This window comes from Bombina bombina, chromosome 7 (assembly GCF_027579735.1).
Source record: "Bombina bombina isolate aBomBom1 chromosome 7, aBomBom1.pri, whole genome shotgun sequence".
Taxonomy (NCBI): domain Eukaryota; kingdom Metazoa; phylum Chordata; class Amphibia; order Anura; family Bombinatoridae; genus Bombina; species Bombina bombina.
Window position 1 is genome coordinate 526091023 of NC_069505.1, and position 21685 is coordinate 526112707.

The following is a 21685-nucleotide window of genomic DNA, read 5'->3' on the forward strand; positions in this document are numbered from 1 at the left end:
TTCCATAGATATCAAGCTTTTATCTTGGAAAGTTCTGTTTTTGGTAGCTATTTCCTCGGCTCGTAGAGTTTCCGAGTTATCTGCCTTACAGTATGATTCCCCTTATCGGATCTTCCATGCAGATAAGGTAGTTTTGCGTACCAAACCTGGGTTTTTACCTAAGGTGGTATCTAATAAGAATATCAATCAGGAGATTGTTGTTCCGTCATTGTGTCTTAATCCTTCTTCAAAGAAGGAACGTCTATTACACAATCTTGACGTGGTTCTTGCTTTAAAGTTTTATTTACAAGCTACTAAAGATTTTCGTCAAACATCTGCTTTGTTTGTTGTCTACTCTGGACAGAGGAGAGGCCAAAAGGCTTCGGCAACTTCTCTTTCGTTTTGGCTAAGAAGTATAATACGCTTAGCTCATGAGACTGCTGGCCAGCAGCCTCCTGAAAGGATTACAGCTCATTCTACTAGAGCTGTGGCTTCCACATGGGCTTTTAAAAATGAGGCTTCTGTTGAACAGATTTGCAAGGCGGCGACTTGGTCTTCGCTTCATACTTTTTCAAAGTTTTATAAATTTGATACTTTTGCTTCTTCGGGGGCTATTTTTTGGAGAAAGGTTTTACAGGCAGTGGTACCTTCCGTTTAAGTACCTGCCTTGTCCCTCCCTTCATCCGTGTACTTTAGCTTTGGTATTGGTATCCCACAAGTAATAGATGATCCGTGGACTGGATACACCTTACAAGAGAAAACATAATTTATGCTTACCTGATAAATTTATTTCTCTTGTGGTGTATCCAGTCCACGGCCTGCCCTGTCATTTTAAGGCAGGTATATTTTATTTTTAAACTACAGTCACCACTGCACCCTATGGTTTCTCCTTTCTCTTGCTTGTCTTCGGTCGAATGACTGGAGGTGGCAGTTAGGGGAGGAGCTATATAGACAGCTCTGCTGTGGGTGATCCTCTTGCAGCTTCCTGTTGGGAAGGAGAATATCCCACAAGTAATGAATGATCCGTGGACTGGATGCACCACAAGAGAAATCAATTTATCAGGTAAGCATAAATTATGTTTTTTATTTTTATTTCCTTTTACCTAAAATATTTCAGTTTGTTTTTCAATTGAGTTGTACAGTTTATAGGTCACATTAAAGGTGAAAAAAGTTCTGAAATGATTTATCTTTGTCTCATTTTTTTACATCACAGAAACCTGACATTTTAACAGGGGTGTGTAGACTTTTTATATCCACTGTAGTTATGTGCTTATATGTTATATACACATATTAACACATTATTTTATATATAGATAAGCATATACATGTTATATACACATATTAACACATTATTTTATATATAGATAAGCATATACATATTATATACACATATTAACACATTATTTTATATATAGATAAGCATATACATATATAGTTATGTGCTTATATGTTATATACACATATTAACACATCATTTTATATATAGATAAGCATATACATATATAATTATGTGCTTATATGTTATATACACATATTAACACATTATTTTATATATAGATAAGCATATACATGTTATATACACATATTAACACATTATTTTATATATAGATAAGCATATACATATATAATTATGTATTTATGTTATATACACATTAACACATTATTTTATATATAGATAAGCATATACATATAAATTTATGTGCTTATATGCAACTTATATACACATATTAACACATTATTTTATATATAGATAAGCATATACATATATTTTATGTGCTTATTTGTTATATACACATATTAAGCATATACATATTATATACACATATTAGCACATTATTTTATATATAGATAAGCATATACATATATAATTATGTGCTTATATGTTATATACACATATTAACACATTATTTTATATATAGATATGCATATACATATATATTGATGTGCTTATATGTTATATACACATATTAACACATTATTTTATATATAGATAAGCATATACATATATAATTATGTATTTATGTTATATACACATATTAACACATTATTGTATATATAGATAAGCATATACATATTATATACACATATCAACACATTATTTTATATATAGATAAGCATATACATACAGTATATATTTGTGTTTGTGTTTATATGTTATATACACATATTAACACATTATTTTATATATAGATAAGCATATACATATTATATACACATATTAACACATTATGTTATATATAGATAAGCATATACATATATAATTATGTTTATATGTTATATACACATATTAACACATTATTTTATATATAGATAAGCATATACATACAGGGAGTGCAGAATTATTAGGCAAATGAGTATTTTGACCACATCATCCTCTTTATGCATGTTGTCTTACTCCAAGCTGTATAGGCTCGAAAGCCTGCTACCAATTAAGCATATTAGGTGATGTGCATCTCTGTAATGAGAAGGGGTGTGGTCTAATGACATCAACACCCTATATCAGGTGTGCATAATTATTAGGCAACTTCCTTTCCTTTGGCAAAATGGGTCAAAAGAAGGACTTGACAGGCTCAGAAAAGTCAAAAATAGTGAGATATCTTGCAGAGGGATGCAGCACTCTTAAAATTGCAAAGCTTCTGAAGCGTGATTATCAAACAATCAAGCGTTTCATTCAAAATAGTCAACAGGGTCGCAAGAAGCGTGTGGAAAAACCAAGGCGCAAAATAACTGCCCATGAACTGAGAAAAGTCAAGCGTGCAGCTGCCAAGATGCCACTTGCCACCAGTTTGGCCATATTTCAGAGCTGCAACATCACTGGAGTGCCCAAAAGAACAAGGTGTGCAATACTCAGAGCCATGGCCAAGGTAAGAAAGGCTGAAAGACGACCACCACTGAACAAGACACACAAGCTGATACGTCAAGACTGGGCCAAGAAATATCTCAAGACTGATTTTTCTAAGGTTTTATGGACTGATGAAATGAGAGTGAGTCTTGATGGGCCAGATGGATGGGCCCGTGGCTGGATTGGTAAAGGGCAGAGAGCTCCAGTCCGACTCAGACGCCAGCAAGGTGGAGGTGGAGTACTGGTTTGGGCTGGTATCATCAAAGATGAGCTTGTGGGGCCTTTTCGGGTTGAGGATGGAGTCAAGCTCAACTCCCTGTCCTACTGCCAGTTTCTGGAAGACACCTTCTTCAAGCAGTGGTACAGGAAGAAGTCTGCATCCTTCAAGAAAAACATGATTTTCATGCAGGACAATGCTCCATCACACGCGTCCAAGTACTCCACAGCGTGACTGGCAAGAAAGGGTATAAAAGAAGAAAATCTAATGACATGGCCTCCTTGTTCACCTGATCTGAACCCCATTGAGAACCCGTGGTCCATCATCAAATGTGAGATTTACAAGGAGGGAAAACAGTGCACCTCTCTGAACAGAGGCTGTGGTTGCTGCTGCATGCAATGTTGATGGTGAACAGATCAAAACACTGACAGAATCCATGGATGGCAGGCTTTTGAGTGTCCTTGCAAAGAAAGGTGGCTATATTGGTCACTGATTTGTTTTTGTTTTGTTTTTGAATGTCAGAAATGTATATTTGTGAATGTTGAGATGTTATATTGGTTTCACTGGTAAAAATAAATAATTGAAATGGGTATATATTTGTTTTTTGTTAAGTTGCCTAATAATTATGCACAGTAATAGTCACCTGCACACACAGATATCCCCCTAAAATAGCTATGACTAAAAACAAACTTAAAAACTACTTCCAAAACTATTCAGCTTTGATATTAATGGGTTTTTTGGGTTCATTGAGAACATGGTTGTTGTTCAATAATAAAATTAATCCTCAAAAATACAACTTGCCTAATAATTCTGCACTCCCTGTATTATATACACATATTAACACATTATTTTATATATAGATAAGCATATACATATATATTTATGTGTTTATATGTTATATGCACATATTTTCACATTATTGTATATATAGATAAGCATATACATATTATATACACATATTAACACATTATTTTATATATAGATAAGCATATACATGTTATATACACATATTAACACATTATTTTATATATAGATAAGCATATACATATTATATACACATATTAACACATTATTTTATATATAGATAAGCATATACATGTTATATACACATATTAACACATTATTTTATATATAGATAAGCATATACATATTATATACACATATTAACACATTATTTTATATATAGATAAGCATATACATATTATATACACATATTAACACATTATTTTATATATAGATAAGCATATACATATTATATACACATATTAACACATTATTTTATATATAGATAAGCATATACATGTTATATACACATATTAACACTTTATTTTATATATAGATAAGCTTATACATGTTATATACACATATTAACACATTATTTTATTTATAGATAAGCATACACATATTATATACACATATTAACACATTATTTTATAAACAGATAAGCATATACATGTTATATACACATATTAACACATTATTTTATATATAGATAAGCATATACATGCTATATACACATATTAACACATTATTTTATATATAGATAAGCATACACATATTATATACACATATTAACACATTATTTTATATATAGATAAGCATATACATATTATATACACATATTAACACATGATTTTATATATAGATAAGTATATACATGTTATATACACATATTATTAACACATGATTTTATATATAGATAAGTATATACATGTTATATACACATATTAACACATTATTTTATATATAGATAAGCATATACATGTTATATACACATATTAACACATTATGTTATATATAGATAAGCATATACATGTTATATACACATATTAACACATTATTTTATATATAGATAAGCATATACATATTATATACACATATTAACACATGATTTTATATATAGATAAGCATATACATGTTATATACACATATTAACACATTATTTTATATATAGATAAGCATATACATGCTATATACACATATTAACACATTATTTTATATATAGATAAGTATATACATGTTATATACACATATTATTAACACATTATATTATATATATAGATAAGCATATACATTTATATTTACTGGGAACACGCAGTCCCCATAGACCACAATGTACACTTTTCAATGCCGTTTTATTCCTAACACCCCAGACCCCTCACTTTAACCCCTTATAACTGCTTCATGCAGTTATTTACAACAAAAATAAAGATGCTCATCATTTTTATTTAACAAAATGAATACTACACTTTATATTGGGGGACATTTATTTCATCAACCAGTGGTCTTACCTCTGGTTAATGAATTTAAGCGCAAAATGAAACCGCAAGCTTGCGGTAGTATTAACCAGCCACTTATAATGGCTGGTTATTTAACGTACGCCCGTAAACAGGCAAATTTGCCCCTTTACAGGATCACATTAAATTAGCGCTTCACTTGTAATCTAGCGCTAAGTGTTTTATCTACCATGAGCCTGGTTTGGTTTTTTGTATGACGCGCTGCAGTAAATGTGGACTACGTAGAGGTGCGGGCACAGTGTGCCTTGGTGAAAAAAAAAGTGTGGATTGTGCAACTTTGCAGCAGGTGGTAGTAGAGGAGAGTAGCAATTACCGTGGACCTTCCTGTCAGGCATGAGGTGTATGTCTTTAAATCCAACTTTACTTAAGGCTACTCCTCCCCCCCTCACCTGCCGTTTAATTCAGTTGTGAACTCTCTCTCTAGCAGAGACGCTACCACGACTAAATCTCCTGGCTCTAAATCCACTGTTATTAGAAAGTATATCAGCAAAGGATTACAATTTATCAAATTGAACTTTTGTTCCTGCTCTGGACCACAGCTTTACACTGGACTTATAATCTAACAACACCGCAACGCTGTGAAGTGTATTTCCTTGCCACTTACGGCTTCCCAGCCTGGAGGCTGATCACCAGTGACCGGTACAACTCCGGAGCCTGTAGTACTCGGCTCTCACTTCAACTCACCTCCTCTGAACAACGCGGTATTAACCGCTCTCGATAAAAGACTGTGTCTCAAGCAACGCGGGCCTCCCCGCAATCCGGTACACTCTGCCTGTCACTCAGTTACACTACACGGTAGCCTGTCAGTAAATCCAGACTGGTAATTGGTGCTCACGCACACACCCTCTTCACACACAGCACTGGTTCTGCAGCTGTACACCTCTCCCTCCTTTGCTGTCAGCTACGAACGTAAGCTCTACAAACCTCTCACATTCAGGAGGATTTCCACTGGCTACTATATACATAGACTTTTACTAAGTGTACGTCACTGATAATACTGACCACCATACTAGCAGACGCCTCTAAGTTACTATGTATAACTTCAACTTCTCTCCTGTAACCTGTTAAACGGAACTTCCACAGGAGTGCTAATTCTTTCCTACCTCTTTTCCAATCACAGTTCCTGTGAATTGCTCTTAAACTCCTATAAAGCTAACTACAGATCTGCAGTTGAGATCCAGATACCTAACTATACTTTAACTCAGAGATAGAGTGTGACATATTAAACGGCCTTAACATGGATCCAGCAGATTTGCCTACTGTGGTGTTCAACCTCACACAAAGGGTGGACCAGTTGTCACATGGACTAAGGGACTTACAATTACAGAATGATAGCCTTAGGGCAGCAATAAGAGATAACACTCCTGAACCACAGGTGTGTTTACCCGAGAGATTTTCAGGTGACAGGAAACAGTTCCGACAGTTTAAGAACGCTTGTTACCTGCTTTTCCAAATGAAGCCTAGGACCTATCATAACGAGAGACTTAAGGTTATGACCGCCATATCTTTCCTCACTGGCGAACCCAGAGTATGGGCCAATACCTTCTTAGAGAACGACGATCCTATATTGGGATCTCTCACTGATTTCTTCACTCAGATGAGCTTATTATATGAGGATACTCAGAAGCAACTCACTGCTGAGGCAAAGATGCGCTCCCTACGACAAGGAAGAAGACCTGTTGAGGAGTACATCTCCGAGTTCAAGTTGTATATAAAGGATTCAGAATGGAGTGGGATAGCATTGAGGAATCAATATCGCCTCGGTTTATCCGACGCTTTGAAGGATGAGCTCGCCCGAATCGAGATCCCCAGCACCCTCGAAGACCTAATGACCCTATCCATTCAGATAGATAGGAGGCTTCGGGAGAGGAGGTCTGAGCGTCAGCAGTCAGAAGGAAATCAAAGGTATTACCCATCACCTGTAGCTTCTAAAGATGTCACTACTCCCATGGAGATTGGGTTCACCAAAGGACCACTGACAATTGAGGAAAGACACCGCAGACAACAAAAGAATCTGTGCATGTACTGTGCATCACCCACACACCCAGTTAAGGAATGCCCGCTACTCCAACGACAAAAAAGAAGTAAGCTTAGACATGTAAATGCATGCTTGACTAACAAGATTGTGAACGTAGCTTACTGTACTATCTCTCTCCTCTTACAGTGGGACCTTCAAGCCCTCCAAGCTGAAGCCATCATTGACTCGGGTGCATACTCCAATTTCCTGGATTCAACCCTTGTAAGAAAAAATAAAATACCTACACTTAGCAAAACAGTTCCTGTCTCAATTCGTGTTATTGATGGAACTTATGTAAAGTCAGGTCCTATAACACATCACACAGTTCCACTCAAGGTCTCCCTAGGTAAGGGGCATACTGAATACATCTCCTTCGATGTTATACCCTCTCCTTTGTATCCAGTAGTACTAGGACTATCCTGGCTTCAAGAACATCAACCCTCCATATCATGGCAAACTCTACAAGTCGATCTGAATTCACCCTATTGCAAAAATACCTGTTATCCTCAACAACATATACTACAACTCTCTGAAGAGGTTGTTCCTCCCGACTATCACGACTTCCTAGATGTCTTTGACAAAAAACAGGCGGAAGCTTTACCACCTCATCGTATTTACGATTGCCCCATAGAGCTCCTACCAGGATCCACTATTCCATATGGGCATATCTATCCGCTCTCACAACCGGAGCTGGAACATCTCAAGACGTATCTCGATGAAAACCTCAAAAAAGGGTTCATTAGACCTTCTACGTCCCCAGCGGGAGCTGGGATCTTCTTCGTTCGGAACAAGGATAAATCCTTAAGGCCGATCATTGATTATCGGGAACTGAATAAGAGAACTAAGAAGAACAGGTATCCATTACCTCTCATTCCTGAATTAGTGGAAAGACTTAGCAAAGCTACCATCTACACCAAACTAGACCTTAGAGGAGCCTATAATCTGGTCAGGATCAGAGAGGGAGATGAGTGGCTCACTGCCTTCCGGACCCGCTATGGGTTATATGAATACTTGGTGATGCCGTTCGGGCTTTGTAATGCCCCTGCCACGTTCCAATATTTCATCAATGATATATTCAGAGATTTATTGGACGTGTGCCTAGTGATATATCTGGACGATATCCTCATCTATTCAGATAACTTAGAGGATCACAAGAAACATGTACGCTGGGTCCTGAATCGATTACGAACCCATCAATTGTATGCCAAACCCGAAAAGTGTTCATTCCACACATATGAAATAACCTTCCTTGGTTATAATATCTCTTCCTCTGGTGTACGGATGGAAGACGGGAAGATTCAGGCTATCCAAAACTGGCCCACTCCAACTTCCAGAAAAGATGTCCAACGCTTCCTCGGTTTTGCCAACTTCTATAGGAAGTTCATCAAAGGGTTCTCTAGTTTGTCCAGACCTCTGTGTAAACTTACAGGTTCTCACACTCCCTTCCTCTGGGATACTAACGCTCAAAAGGCATTTGAATACCTCAAAAACTCATTCATCACAGCACCCATTCTCCAGTTCCCGGATACCAAACTCCAGTTCATTCTCGAGGTGGATGCGTCAGATTACGCTTTGGGGGCCATACTTTCCCAACGAAAGACTCCCTCTGATCCCATTCATCCAGTGGCATTTTATTCCAGATTAATGACACCACCGGAACAAAACTATCCCATAGGAGAAAAGGAGCTTCTCGTCATCAAGGTCGCTTTGGAACACTGGAGGCATTTGTTAGAAGGCACATCTTATCCGATTCTCATATACACTGACCATCGCAACTTAGAATATCTTCAGTCAAGTAAAACACTGTCGGCTCGACAACTTCGCTGGAGTCTCTTCTTCACCAGATTTCATTTCCACATCACCTACCGTCCAGGGTCAAAAAACGGCAAGGCTGATGCTCTCTCCAGACACCTACCTCGTCCTATTCAAGCCTTACCTGCCCAGCCTATTCTATCCCCAGAACATTTCATCGGGATCCTTACCGATGAACACCGGTTCTTACGTTTCCATCAAAAAAGAGATACTACCTATCCAAAGAATCAACTTGAAACAGACTCAAACGGAATCAGCTATGTACAAGGGAAGATCTACATTCCACCAACTTTGAGAACTCACATTCTCCAAGCTCACCATGAATCTCCTTTAGCTGGTCACCCTGGGATTCAAAGAACTACTGAACTCATCAAAAGAAACTACTGGTGGCCAAATCTACACCAGACAGTGGAAGACTACGTTAGAACATGTCAAGTATGCGCTGTCTCTAAACATGAACACTCCAAACCATATGGTATGTTAAGATCTCTTCCAGTACCAGAAAGGCCATGGCACACAGTTGGTATGGATTTTATCGTAGACCTGCCAAGTTCAAACCGAGCGACTGTTATCATGGTTGTTGTTGATTACCTATCTAAGATGGCTCACTTCATCCCATACGAAAAGCTACCCACAGCATCCGAGACAGCGGCTCTTTTCCTATCACATGTGGTGCGCATTCATGGGTTACCAGCGATCATCATATCCGACAGAGGTTCACAGTTTACCTCCAGATTCTGGAGGCAACTTTGTTCTGTCCTTAAGATTGACCACCGATACAGCACCGCCTACCATCCACAGACTAATGGGCAGACGGAACGAGTTAATCAGTGGATTGAACAGTACATCAGATGCTACTGTTCCTACCAACAGGATCAATGGAAGTCCCACTTACCTTTGGCTGAATACGCCTATAACAACACCCTAAATGCATCCACGAAGTGCACACCGTTTTTTGCCAACTATGGCTTCCACCCAACTTTTCATCTCTTCCCACATTTGAATACCACTTCCCCTCTTGTGGATGACACATCCAACTCAATGACCGAAATCTTCACTTTCCTCAAGGAAAACATAACTGCAGCCCAAAACAGACAGAAGTATTATTATGACTCCAAAAGACGTCGTCCTCCGAATTACCAAGTCGGTGACCGAGTTTGGCTTTCCACCCGTCATCTTAAACTGAAAACACCCTGTCGAAAATTCTCTCATCTTTTTTTTGGACCGTATGAAATTGTTAAACTTGTCAACGACAACGCTGTGACCTTGAAACTCCCACCTGAGTTTCAGGTGCATCCCACTTTCCATGTGTCCTTGCTTAAACCTTATACCCCCACTAGACAGCAGACCTCTACCTCTGGAACTCCGCCTATAGTGGTTGATGATGAAATTTATGAGGTTTCATCCATTCTTGACTCCAGGCTATATCGAGGGGTTCTGCAGTACCTCATCCGTTGGAAGGGTTTCTCCCCTGATGAGGATTCTTGGGAGCCCTATGCTAACATCAATGCCGCTCGACTGGTTGCCCGGTTCCACAGGGCCCATCCGGACAAACCTGCTCCTCCTGCTGCGGTGCAGCACCTTTGATGGGGGGACCTGTCAGGCATGAGGTGTATGTCTTTAAATCCAACTTTACTTAAGGCTACTCCTCCCCCCCTCACCTGCCGTTTAATTCAGTTGTGAACTCTCTCTCTAGCAGAGACGCTACCACGACTAAATCTCCTGGCTCTAAATCCACTGTTATTAGAAAGTATATCAGCAAAGGATTACAATTTATCAAATTGAACTTTTGTTCCTGCTCTGGACCACAGCTTTACACTGGACTTATAATCTAACAACACCGCAACGCTGTGAAGTGTATTTCCTTGCCACTTACGGCTTCCCAGCCTGGAGGCTGATCACCAGTGACCGGTACAACTCCGGAGCCTGTAGTACTCGGCTCTCACTTCAACTCACCTCCTCTGAACAACGCGGTATTAACCGCTCTCGATAAAAGACTGTGTCTCAAGCAACGCGGGCCTCCCCGCAATCCGGTACACTCTGCCTGTCACTCAGTTACACTACACGGTAGCCTGTCAGTAAATCCAGACTGGTAATTGGTGCTCACGCACACACCCTCTTCACACACAGCACTGGTTCTGCAGCTGTACACCTCTCCCTCCTTTGCTGTCAGCTACGAACGTAAGCTCTACAAACCTCTCACATTCAGGAGGATTTCCACTGGCTACTATATACATAGACTTTTACTAAGTGTACGTCACTGATAATACTGACCACCATACTAGCAGACGCCTCTAAGTTACTATGTATAACTTCAACTTCTCTCCTGTAACCTGTTAAACGGAACTTCCACAGGAGTGCTAATTCTTTCCTACCTCTTTTCCAATCACAGTTCCTGTGAATTGCTCTTAAACTCCTATAAAGCTAACTACAGATCTGCAGTTGAGATCCAGATACCTAACTATACTTTAACTCAGAGATAGAGTGTGACACTTACCTTGTGGAATGGCGGTAAGTAAGGCCAAACATGGCGCTTAGAAACACTGGCGTTATAAAACTGTCCTCCTATAAACCTTTACATTTTGCATATATTACATTTTATCATTTTTCATCATCATCAAGTCTAGTTAAACTACAGAACAGAATCTCATTATGTGTTTATTATTAGGGATGTGCATTAGTTTTCGAACGAATGGACATTCGTACCGAAAAATTAAATATCCTTTTTCATTTACGAAAACTGATATCCAAATATCCAAATAAATGCACCAACAAAATTTTAATAAACGAAAAAATACTGACAACATCTTTATGGCTTTACATTTACATTAAAGGGACACTAAACCCAATTTTTTTCTTTCATGATTCAGAAAGAGCAGCAGATTTTAGCAACTTTCTAATTTGCTCCTATTCTCAAATTTTCTTTGTTCTCTTGGTATCTTTATTTAAAAAGCAGGAATGTAACGCTTAAGCCCATTTTAGGTTCAGCACCCTGGATAGTGCTTGCTTATTGGTGGCTACATTTAGCAAACTAATAAGCAAGAGTAACCCAGGTTATGAACCAAAAATGGGCTGGCTCCTAAGTTTACATTCCTGCTTTTTAAATAAAGATAGCAAGAGAACTAAGAAAATTTGACATTGGGAGTAAATTAGAAAGTTGCTTAAAATTTCATGCTCTCTATGAATCATTAAATACAATTTGGGTTAAGTATCCCTTTAAAGAAAAAAATGTGCTAAATTGATCTCCTTCTTGCTAGGTCCCTAACGGCGCTAATAGGAGGCTCAGCGCACTCGGCACCCGGGACCTGCACTAACTTTAGGGGCTCCTATTAGCGCTGCCAAGGCTCTGGCAAGAAGACAACCTGGTTAGCCCGCCAGAATAAGTAATGTAGCTACAGATAAACTTTTCACCTGTAGCGTCGAAACATTTAGATTAGTTTTAACTAAAACAAATGTAAATGTTTAACGAAAAATTAGATTTTCGTTTTGTTTCAAACTAAACGAAAACCGAATAGTGCAGGGAACGAATATTCAGGGAAACAAATTTCCTACAATATTCGCAACGAAAATGTTGTCTGAAACAATTGTTTTTCTCCTTCACATATCTATTTATTTTATACTGGGCTAACAAACCCTACTACATAATAGACGAGGACATTCAGCGATTTATTTGCTAAACAAATGCCGAATATGGACACGGGTAGCGGCATTTGGCTCTTTTTGGCGCTGGATTTTTATTCTGCAACAAATAAAGATTTATACAAATTCAAATCTTTGTGTGTTGTTCTTTCTCGTGAATAAATCTGACACCGGAAACAGCCAAATGCGCTACCCACTGCTATATTCTGCATTCGTTTAGCAAACAAATCGTTGAATACACACGTCTACTACACAATGCCGTATTTTCGTAAAAAGAGGGATTAGTGACGGGAGATATTTCATAGGCAAGTTAAACATTATGCTCTTACTAATTAGTAAATAACGATTGTATAATTAGCGCTGCTTTTAAAAGGAAACCATTAGGGAATTGAGTGTAGATGTATTACCTAATGTGACCACTTGGTGGTGATGTAGGACCTTACATTTTGCTAAGTAACCTATTAAAATGCACTGTTCTGTGATAACAAGCAAATGCTGATCGGTCCCTATAAAAGATGCTGTGTTAAATCTCATTGTTAAGAGGCTAGCTGCCAATGTTTTATTGACAAAGGTTATATAGTGTTGTGGACTTACATACTTTGTCAGGATTACAGTGATCAGGCATTTAAAAAAGCTAAAATATGTCAATTTAGGGTGATGAGTTGAAAAGAGATGCTAACAATGTTTTTACCTTAAATAACCTTTACATTCTGTGGTCTCAGTAAAGATTTCAGTCCCTGGTAGTTCTAAAGTGTACTAATGACAGGGACATGTTTATGTTCTCATCCCCTGCGAGGACAAAGTGTACTAATGACAGTGACATGTTTATGTTCTCATCCCCTGCAAGGACAAAGTGTACTAATGACAGTGACATGTTTATATGCTCAGTACCTGCTAGGACTAAAGTGTACTAATGACAGGGACATTTTTATGTGCTCAGTCTCTGCTAGGACTAAAGTGTACTAATGACAGTGATGTTTATTGGCTCAGTCCCTGCTAGGACTAAAGTGTACTAATGACAGTGACATTTTTATGGGCTCAGTCCCTGCTAGGACTAAAGTGTACTAATGACAGGGACATTTTTATGTGCTCAGTACCTGCTAGGACTAAAGTGTACTAATGACAGTGACATGTTTATGGGTTCAGTCCCTGCTAGGACTAAAGTGTACTAATGACAGTGACATGTTTATGTGCTCAGTCCCTGCTAGGATTAAAGTGTACTAATGACAGTGACATGTTTATGTGACCAGTACCTGCTAGGACTAAAGTGTACTAATGACAGTGACATGTTTATGGGCTCAGTCCCTGCTAGGACTAAAGTGAACTAATGACAGTGACATGTTTATGTGCTCAGTCCCTGCTAGGACTAAAGTGTACTAATGACAGTCACATATTTATGTGCTCAGTCTTTGCTAGGACTAAAGTGTACTAATGACAGTGACATGTTTATGTGCTCAGTCCCTGCTAGGACTAAAGTGTACTAATGACAGTGACATGTTTATGGGCTCAGTCCCTGCTAGGTACAAAGTGTACTAATGACAGTGACATGTTTATGGGCTCAGTCCCTGCTAGGTACAAAGTGTACTAATGGCAGTGACATGTTTATGTGCTCAGTCCCTGCTAGGACTAAAGTGTACTAATGACAGTGACATGTTTATGTGCTCAGTCCCTGCTAGGTAAAAAGTGTACTAGTGACAGTGACATGTTTATGGGCTCAGTACCTGCTAGGTACAAAGTGTACTAATGGCAGTGACATGTTTATGTGCTCAGTCCCTGCTAGGACTAAAGTGTACTAATGACAGTGACATGTTTATGTGCTCAGTCCCTGCTAGGACTAAAGTGTACTAATGACAGTGACATGTTTATGTGCTCAGTCTCTGCTAGGACTAAAGTGTACTAATGACAGTGACATGTTTATGTGCTCAGTACCTGCTAGGACTAAAGTGTACTAATGACAGTGACATGTTTATGTGCTCAGTCCCTGCTAGGACTAAAGTGTACTAATGACAGTGACATGTTTATGTGCTCAGTCCCTGCTAGGACTAAAGTGTACTAATGACAGTGACATGTTTATGTGCTCAGTCCCTGCTAGGACTAAAGTGTACTAATGACAGTGACATGTTTATGTGCTCAGTCTTTGCTAGGACTAAAGTGTACTAATGATAGTGACATGTTTATGTGCTCAGTCCCTGCTAGGTAAAAAGTGTACTAGTGACAGTGACATGTTTATGGGCTCAGTCCCTGCTAGGTACAAAGTGTACTAATGGCAGTGACATGTTTATGGGCTCAGCCCCTGCTAGGACTGAAGTGTACTAATGGCAGTGACATGTTTATGGGCTCAGTCCCTGCTAGGACTAAAGTGTAGTAATGACAGTGACATGTTTATGTGCTCAGTCCCTGCTAGGACTAAAGTGTACTAATGACAGTGACATGTTTATGTGCTCAGTCTCTGCTAGGACTAAAGTGTACTAATGACAGTGACATGTTTATGGGTTCATTCCCTGCTAGGACTAAAGTGTACTAATGACAGTGACATGTTTATGTGCTCAGTCCCTGCTAGGACTAAAGTGTATTAATGACAGTGACATGTTTATTGGTTCATTCCCTGCTAGGACTAAAGTGTACTAATGACAGTGACATGTCTATGGGCTCAGTCCCTGCTAGGACTAAAGTGTACTAATGACCGTGACATGTTTATGTGCTCAGTCCCTGCTAGGATTAAAGTGTACTAATGACCGTGACATGTGTATGGGATCAGTCCCTGCGAGTTAAGATTTTTATATTAGGAAGAGCCAGTCCGCCCTTGGCAAAAGGAAGATATAGTTTATCAAGCCTGATCCGAGGTTTATTTCCTCGCCAAAGGAAGTATCTCAAGGCTTTCGTAAACTTAATAAGATCTTGTAGTTTTATTGCCAGAGGCAGCATCCTAAGGGGGTACAAGATTCTTGGGTGAATAAACATTTTAAAAGCGGCCACTCTACCTGATTTGCGGCATATTAACCCAATTTTCTAATCTCTCTGAGTTTTTTTGAGAGATGAGGAAATATTTAGACTGTACCAATCGGATGGTTTTGCCGTCAAGTAAATTCCCAAATATTTTAGAGTTTTAGTTTCCATAAAAGGATATAAATTTTCTGATATTGTTTTTTTTAGCCATAAAATCTTTTGTATGCTGATACCGTACGCTTCCAATGTGTTTATAATTTCACTGACCTGTTTTTCTGGGGATGTTATACACATCATTAGATCATCTGCAAAAAGCGAGATCTTAAAACTCTCCTTGCCTATTTTAGATCCCAATAGAAATTCTCTAAATCAGATGGCTAGTGGTTCCAGAATTAAATCAAAGAGGAGAGGTGACATAGGACAGCCTTGCCTGGTGCCTCTACCTAAGTAGAAAGAAGATGACAAATAATTATTAACCAAAATTGTAGCACTAGATCCTGAATAAACATTGGAGACCAGATTTAAGAAGTTCCCCTTCAAGCCAAATCTTGTCAAAGTTTCAAACATAAAGCTCCTGTTTCTATTGTATTATTACTTATTGTGCATGTATCCTTTTATTAATTTTTTTTTGTAAGAATGTTACCCATTTACAAGAACACTAGATGGCAGCACTATTTCTTGCTATGTAGTGCTCCAGTTGATACCTAGGTATCTCTTCAATACAGAATATCATGGGAATGAAGCAGATTTGATAATAGAAATAGATTGGAAACTTTCTTTAAAATGTTATACAGGTGGCCCTCGGTTTACAACGGTTCAATTTGCACCATTTCAGAATAACAATCTTTTTTTCAGTCATGTGACTGCTATTGAAAAGCATTGGGAAGCAGTGAATTGATTAAAATAGCCAGTAGGTGGAGCTGTCTGCTTGTGTTGCAGCAAAGATATGCAAGCCAAGCACACAAGCAGGCTGAAATGAATCAGTGTAGCTAGCTAGACCTGAGCTATGGAGCAGCTTTCAAAGGAACAAGATCTTCCTGTCTATAAATCAGTCCAGATTGGAATGCATAGAAAGAACTGTTTGCAAAAAAATGCAAGTAAAGTCTGTGTTGTGTGATTATTTAATTAGGTTTATAATGCTGTTTAGCATTTAAAGTCTTCATTTCAAAGCTTTAAAAATAATGTATTAGGTGTTACTTATGACAATTTTGAGAGGGGCCTGGAACCTAACTCCCTCACTTCCCATTGACTTACATTATAAACTGGGTTTCAATTTACAACAGTTTTGATTTACAGCCATTCATTCTGGAACCTAACCCCGACGTAAACTGAGGGCTACCTGTACTTAAAAATTGAAAAAATTGGGTTCAATATCCCTTTAACCTCTTTGCACTGGCAGGTTTATTTGGGTGCCAAACAGCACCAAACTCACGTGTAGCACCCTTGTGTTGAAGGGCTCCATATCTTTACTTCTATTATCTTATTGGCTTTCTCTATGTATTATTTGTTGTTAATCATACCTAGGTAGGCTCAGGAGCAACAATACACTTCTAGGTGCTAGCTGCTAATTGGTGGCTGCACCTTATGTCTCTTGTCATTGGCTCAGCTGATGTGTCCAGCTTCCTTCCAGTAGAGCATGGCTGCTCCTTCAACAAAGGATATTAAAAGAATAAAGCAAACTTGATAATAGAAATCATTTTGAAAGTCGTTTAACCCCTAAGATGCACATGACAAGCCCTTCTATACTACAGGCCGGAGATCGTTGGTGGCCTAGTGTGTGACACCCGCGGTGACGTCACAAAGGGCCTAAGGCAGGATTCACCAGTAGCTGCTAGGGAGCTGGATGGGAAGAGGTTTTTCGAACCCCTCGATCTCCGCTCCCATAGCAGCTACAAAGCTCCAAGCCCCCTCATTTGAAAGAGAAAAGCCTGCAGTATTGCAATCCAGATCATTTAAAAATAAAGTGAACCAAATACACAGTGGTCTGGTTTGCAATTCTACTATATATGCAGTATGAAAAAAATGTTTGATTAAAGGGATACTAAACCCAAATTTTTCCGTTCATGATTCAGATAGAGCAGAAATTTTAAGCAACTTTCTAATTGACTCCTATTAACTTTTCTTCGTTCTCTTGCTATTTTTATTTAAAAAGCAGAAATATAAAGCTTAAGTGCCAGCCCATTTTAGGTTCAGTACCCTGGATAACACTTGCTTATTGGTGGCTACATTTAGCCACATTTCCTTATTGATGGTTACAATTCCGTTCCCGATCATGCCTCAAGTGGAGAAGGAACTTCTGCGTATGAAGAATATGGGAGTTATTGAAGAGGTTGTTGAAGCAATTGACTGGTGTGCCCCCATTGTGCCTATTGCGAAGAAATAACAGGAAGGTACGCATCTGCGTAGACTTAATAAAATGCTGAATGAGTTGGTGAAGAGAGAGAGATATGTGCTGCCGACGCTTGAAGACATAGCTCCGAAACTAGCTGGGGCGAAGTTCTTCTCTACACTGGATGCTTCCAGCGGCTTCTGGTCGGTTTTGCTTCTGCAGACTCGCCTTCTGGATATCCTCTGCTCTTGAAATCTTTTAAAGAGAGATGAGTTCCCTCCTAATGGACCACAAGGGCATAGCAGTCATCATGGATGACATTCTAGTGTATGGGACTAAATTGGAAGAACATGATCAGCGATTGAGCTGTGTGCTGCAGACTATTAGAGAGTCCGGGCTGAAATTAAATAAAGAGAAATGCCATTTTAGAAAAACTGAGTTATGTTACTTTGGGTATATCATCGATGGAGATGGCATCAAGCCCGGACCCTGATAAAATCCTTGCTATTGAACAGATGAAGAGTCCTTCTGATGTACATGAGCTGAGACAAATATTGGGCCTTGTGAATTATGTGGGCAGGTTCCTTCCAGATCTATCCACAATACTGCACCCTATCACAGAGTTGTTGAAGAAAGATTTTGCCTGTGTCTGGGGTCCTTCACAGGAAGAAGCTTTTGTACAGGTCAAGTCCTTACTGGGGTCTGCCCCAGTGTGTTGAAAGCAATTATGGGCTAGGGGCCGCCCTCCTGCAGCTGAATGAGAACAAACTACAGCCAATCGCCTACTGTTCCCGTACACTGACGGCTGATGAGTCGAAATACGCCCAAATTGAGAAAGAGTGCCTGGCTGCAGTTTTGGCCTGTGAGCGCTTCCAGCGTTACCTAGTGGGTTTAGAGAAATTTAGTCTGGAGACTGACCATAAACCGCTAGTCCCTCTAATCAACTCCTATGATATTGACAAAACACCCCTAAGATGCCAGAGACTTCTGATGAGGCTGCTCAGGTTCAACGTTCAGGCAGTGCATGTGCCGGGGAAACAACTGGTAGTGGCAGATACACTTTCCAGACTCCTGCTGGCTGCTGCTGAAGAATCTTCAACGGAATCAGATGTGAAAGTGTGTGTGGATTCAGTTCTGGCCTCCAAATCCATTTAGTCAGGGAAGCTAGAGCAAATAAGAAAGGAGACACGTTTAGATATAGGGTAGAAGAGAAAAGAGAGCGCCTCATAGTGTAGATATCGCTATGCAATTGAATGGTGAAGTGTAGTGTAATCCAGTGGAAAGGTACTCACAAGTGAGGTGGCACTTTTCGCTAAAAAAGTGCAAGCAGGCAGGCTGACATTTGCAGCAGTCAGTACGCTAACCAAAAAGGTGCAGTGAAATCCGGTTGGGCGTCTCGCTGTCGGGATATCGTCAGACAGGACCCTGGTGGTGTTTGGAGCCGTGCTCCACGGAGTCTTCTCTTTGTCCTGGTGTGAAACAATCTGTTTGAGGGGGACTGTTAAAAGCTGACTGGAAAATGTCAGTAACGTCTAACGGGTTATAAAAACTGGCAAGAATTGGAAGTAATCCAAACTTAGAAATTTAAAACAAGTTTAATAGAGCTTATAACGCGTTTCTCGGCCGCCAGCTCCTGGCCGTTTCATCAGATAAATTTATCAGAATTTATCTTATGAAACGGCCAGGAGCTAGTGGCCGAGAAACGCGTTATTAGCTCTATTAAACTTGTTTTAAATTTCTAAGTTTGGATTACTTCCAATTCTTGCCAGTTTTTATAACCTGTTAGACGTTACTGACATTTTCCAGTCAGCTTTTACCAGTCCCCCTCAAACAGATTGTTTCACACCGGGACAAAGAGAAGACTCCGTGGAGCACGGCTCCAAACACCACCAGGGTCCTGTCTGACGATATCCCGACAGCGAGACGCCCAACCGGATTTCACTGCACCTTTTTGGTCAGCGTACTGACTGCTGCATATGTCAGCCTGCCTGCTTGCACTTTTTTAGCGAAAAGTGCCACCTCACTTGTGAGTACCTTTCCACTGGATTACACTACACTTCACCATTCAATTGCATAGCAATATCTACACTATGAGGCGCTCTCTTTTCTCTTCTACCTTATAGATACCTGATTCACCGCCAGCACCAAGAGAAGCAGCCTCAAAACACCGAACTCCTGTATCCAATTGCAGATTCACCTGAAACCACGAACATTTGTTTCTTCTTTTGAACATTATTTGTCTCTCTTTCTTTTGAACACTTTCTGGTATATATTCCAGACATCAGAACTTAATGGTCATGTTTTGTGTTTCTCACAGAAAGGACACTTATGTTTTTTAATCACTGTTTGTAACACACAGTTACTCACAGATCACTATTTTTTTATATATTTTTTTACCTTTTGATTTCCTAGCGTTTTATGTTTTTTGTTTTTATGCACATCTAATTTTATTAGCCCTTTTTTTCAAGTGATTCACTTTTTGTATGCAGAAAGCATTAATATAATTTTTGTGAATGCTGATTGACATTTTGCACTGTTATCTATCTCCATTTTGGTTTTTATACTACGTTATATTATTATATATTTTATACTTTTCCTATACTACTCATAGGCGCATCTTATTTATATTTTGCACCTTGGTGTAAAATATACATCCATTTACGTTTAGATATAGACCTTCAAGAAGTTATTAAGTACATAAAAGAAGGTTGGCCTGAGAGCCGGGCAGCTTGGATGTCTTTAAGTTCTTACCAGTCAGAAAGGTCGCAGCTCACGGAGCTGGATGGGTTGGTGCTGTTCCAGGATTGCATTGTTATTCCTGTTAGCATGCGGCAGGAGATGTTAAGCAGGATTCATGATGGCCACTTGGGCATTACAAAGTGCAGAGAAAGGGCAGCTACGGCAGTATGGTGGCCTGGGATCAGTTCTGACATCGCAAGCCATGTGTCAAAATGTGCCTTTTGACGGGAACGCCGGCCTACTCAGAGAAGGGAGCTCTTGATTTCTACTCCACTGCCTGCAGGCCCATGGCAGAAAATAGCTGCTGATTTGTGCGAACTGCACGGGAAAAAGTACCTAGTCGTGATTGACTACTATTCCAGGTATTTAGAGATTGCACCCTTGAATGAAATCACCAGTCAAGCTGTTATCACTCGTCTCAAGAGCTTGTTCGCCCGGTGGGGCATACCAATGGAGTTAGTGAGTGATAACGGAATGCTGTTTGCTTCCATTGAGTTCAGTTCTTTCAGCAGTGAATATGATTTTGTCCATTCTACGTCAAGTCCACATTACCCGCAGGCCAATGGAATGGCTGAAAGGGCATTTCAAACAACAAAGTTAATTTCTTTTACAAAGATATGACGAGACCACGGATTTCATCCTTACTTGTGGGATATTAACCTCCTGCTAACAGGAAGTGGCAAAGAGCACCACAGCAGAGCTGTATATATAGCCCCTCCCTTCCCCTCCACCTCCAGTCATTCTCTTTGACTGTGTTATACTAGGAAGACATGGTAAAGTGAGGTGTTAGTTTTAGTTTCTTCAATCAAGAAGTTTTTAATTTTAAATGGTACCGGTGCGTACTATTTTCCTCAGGGGGATATGGAAG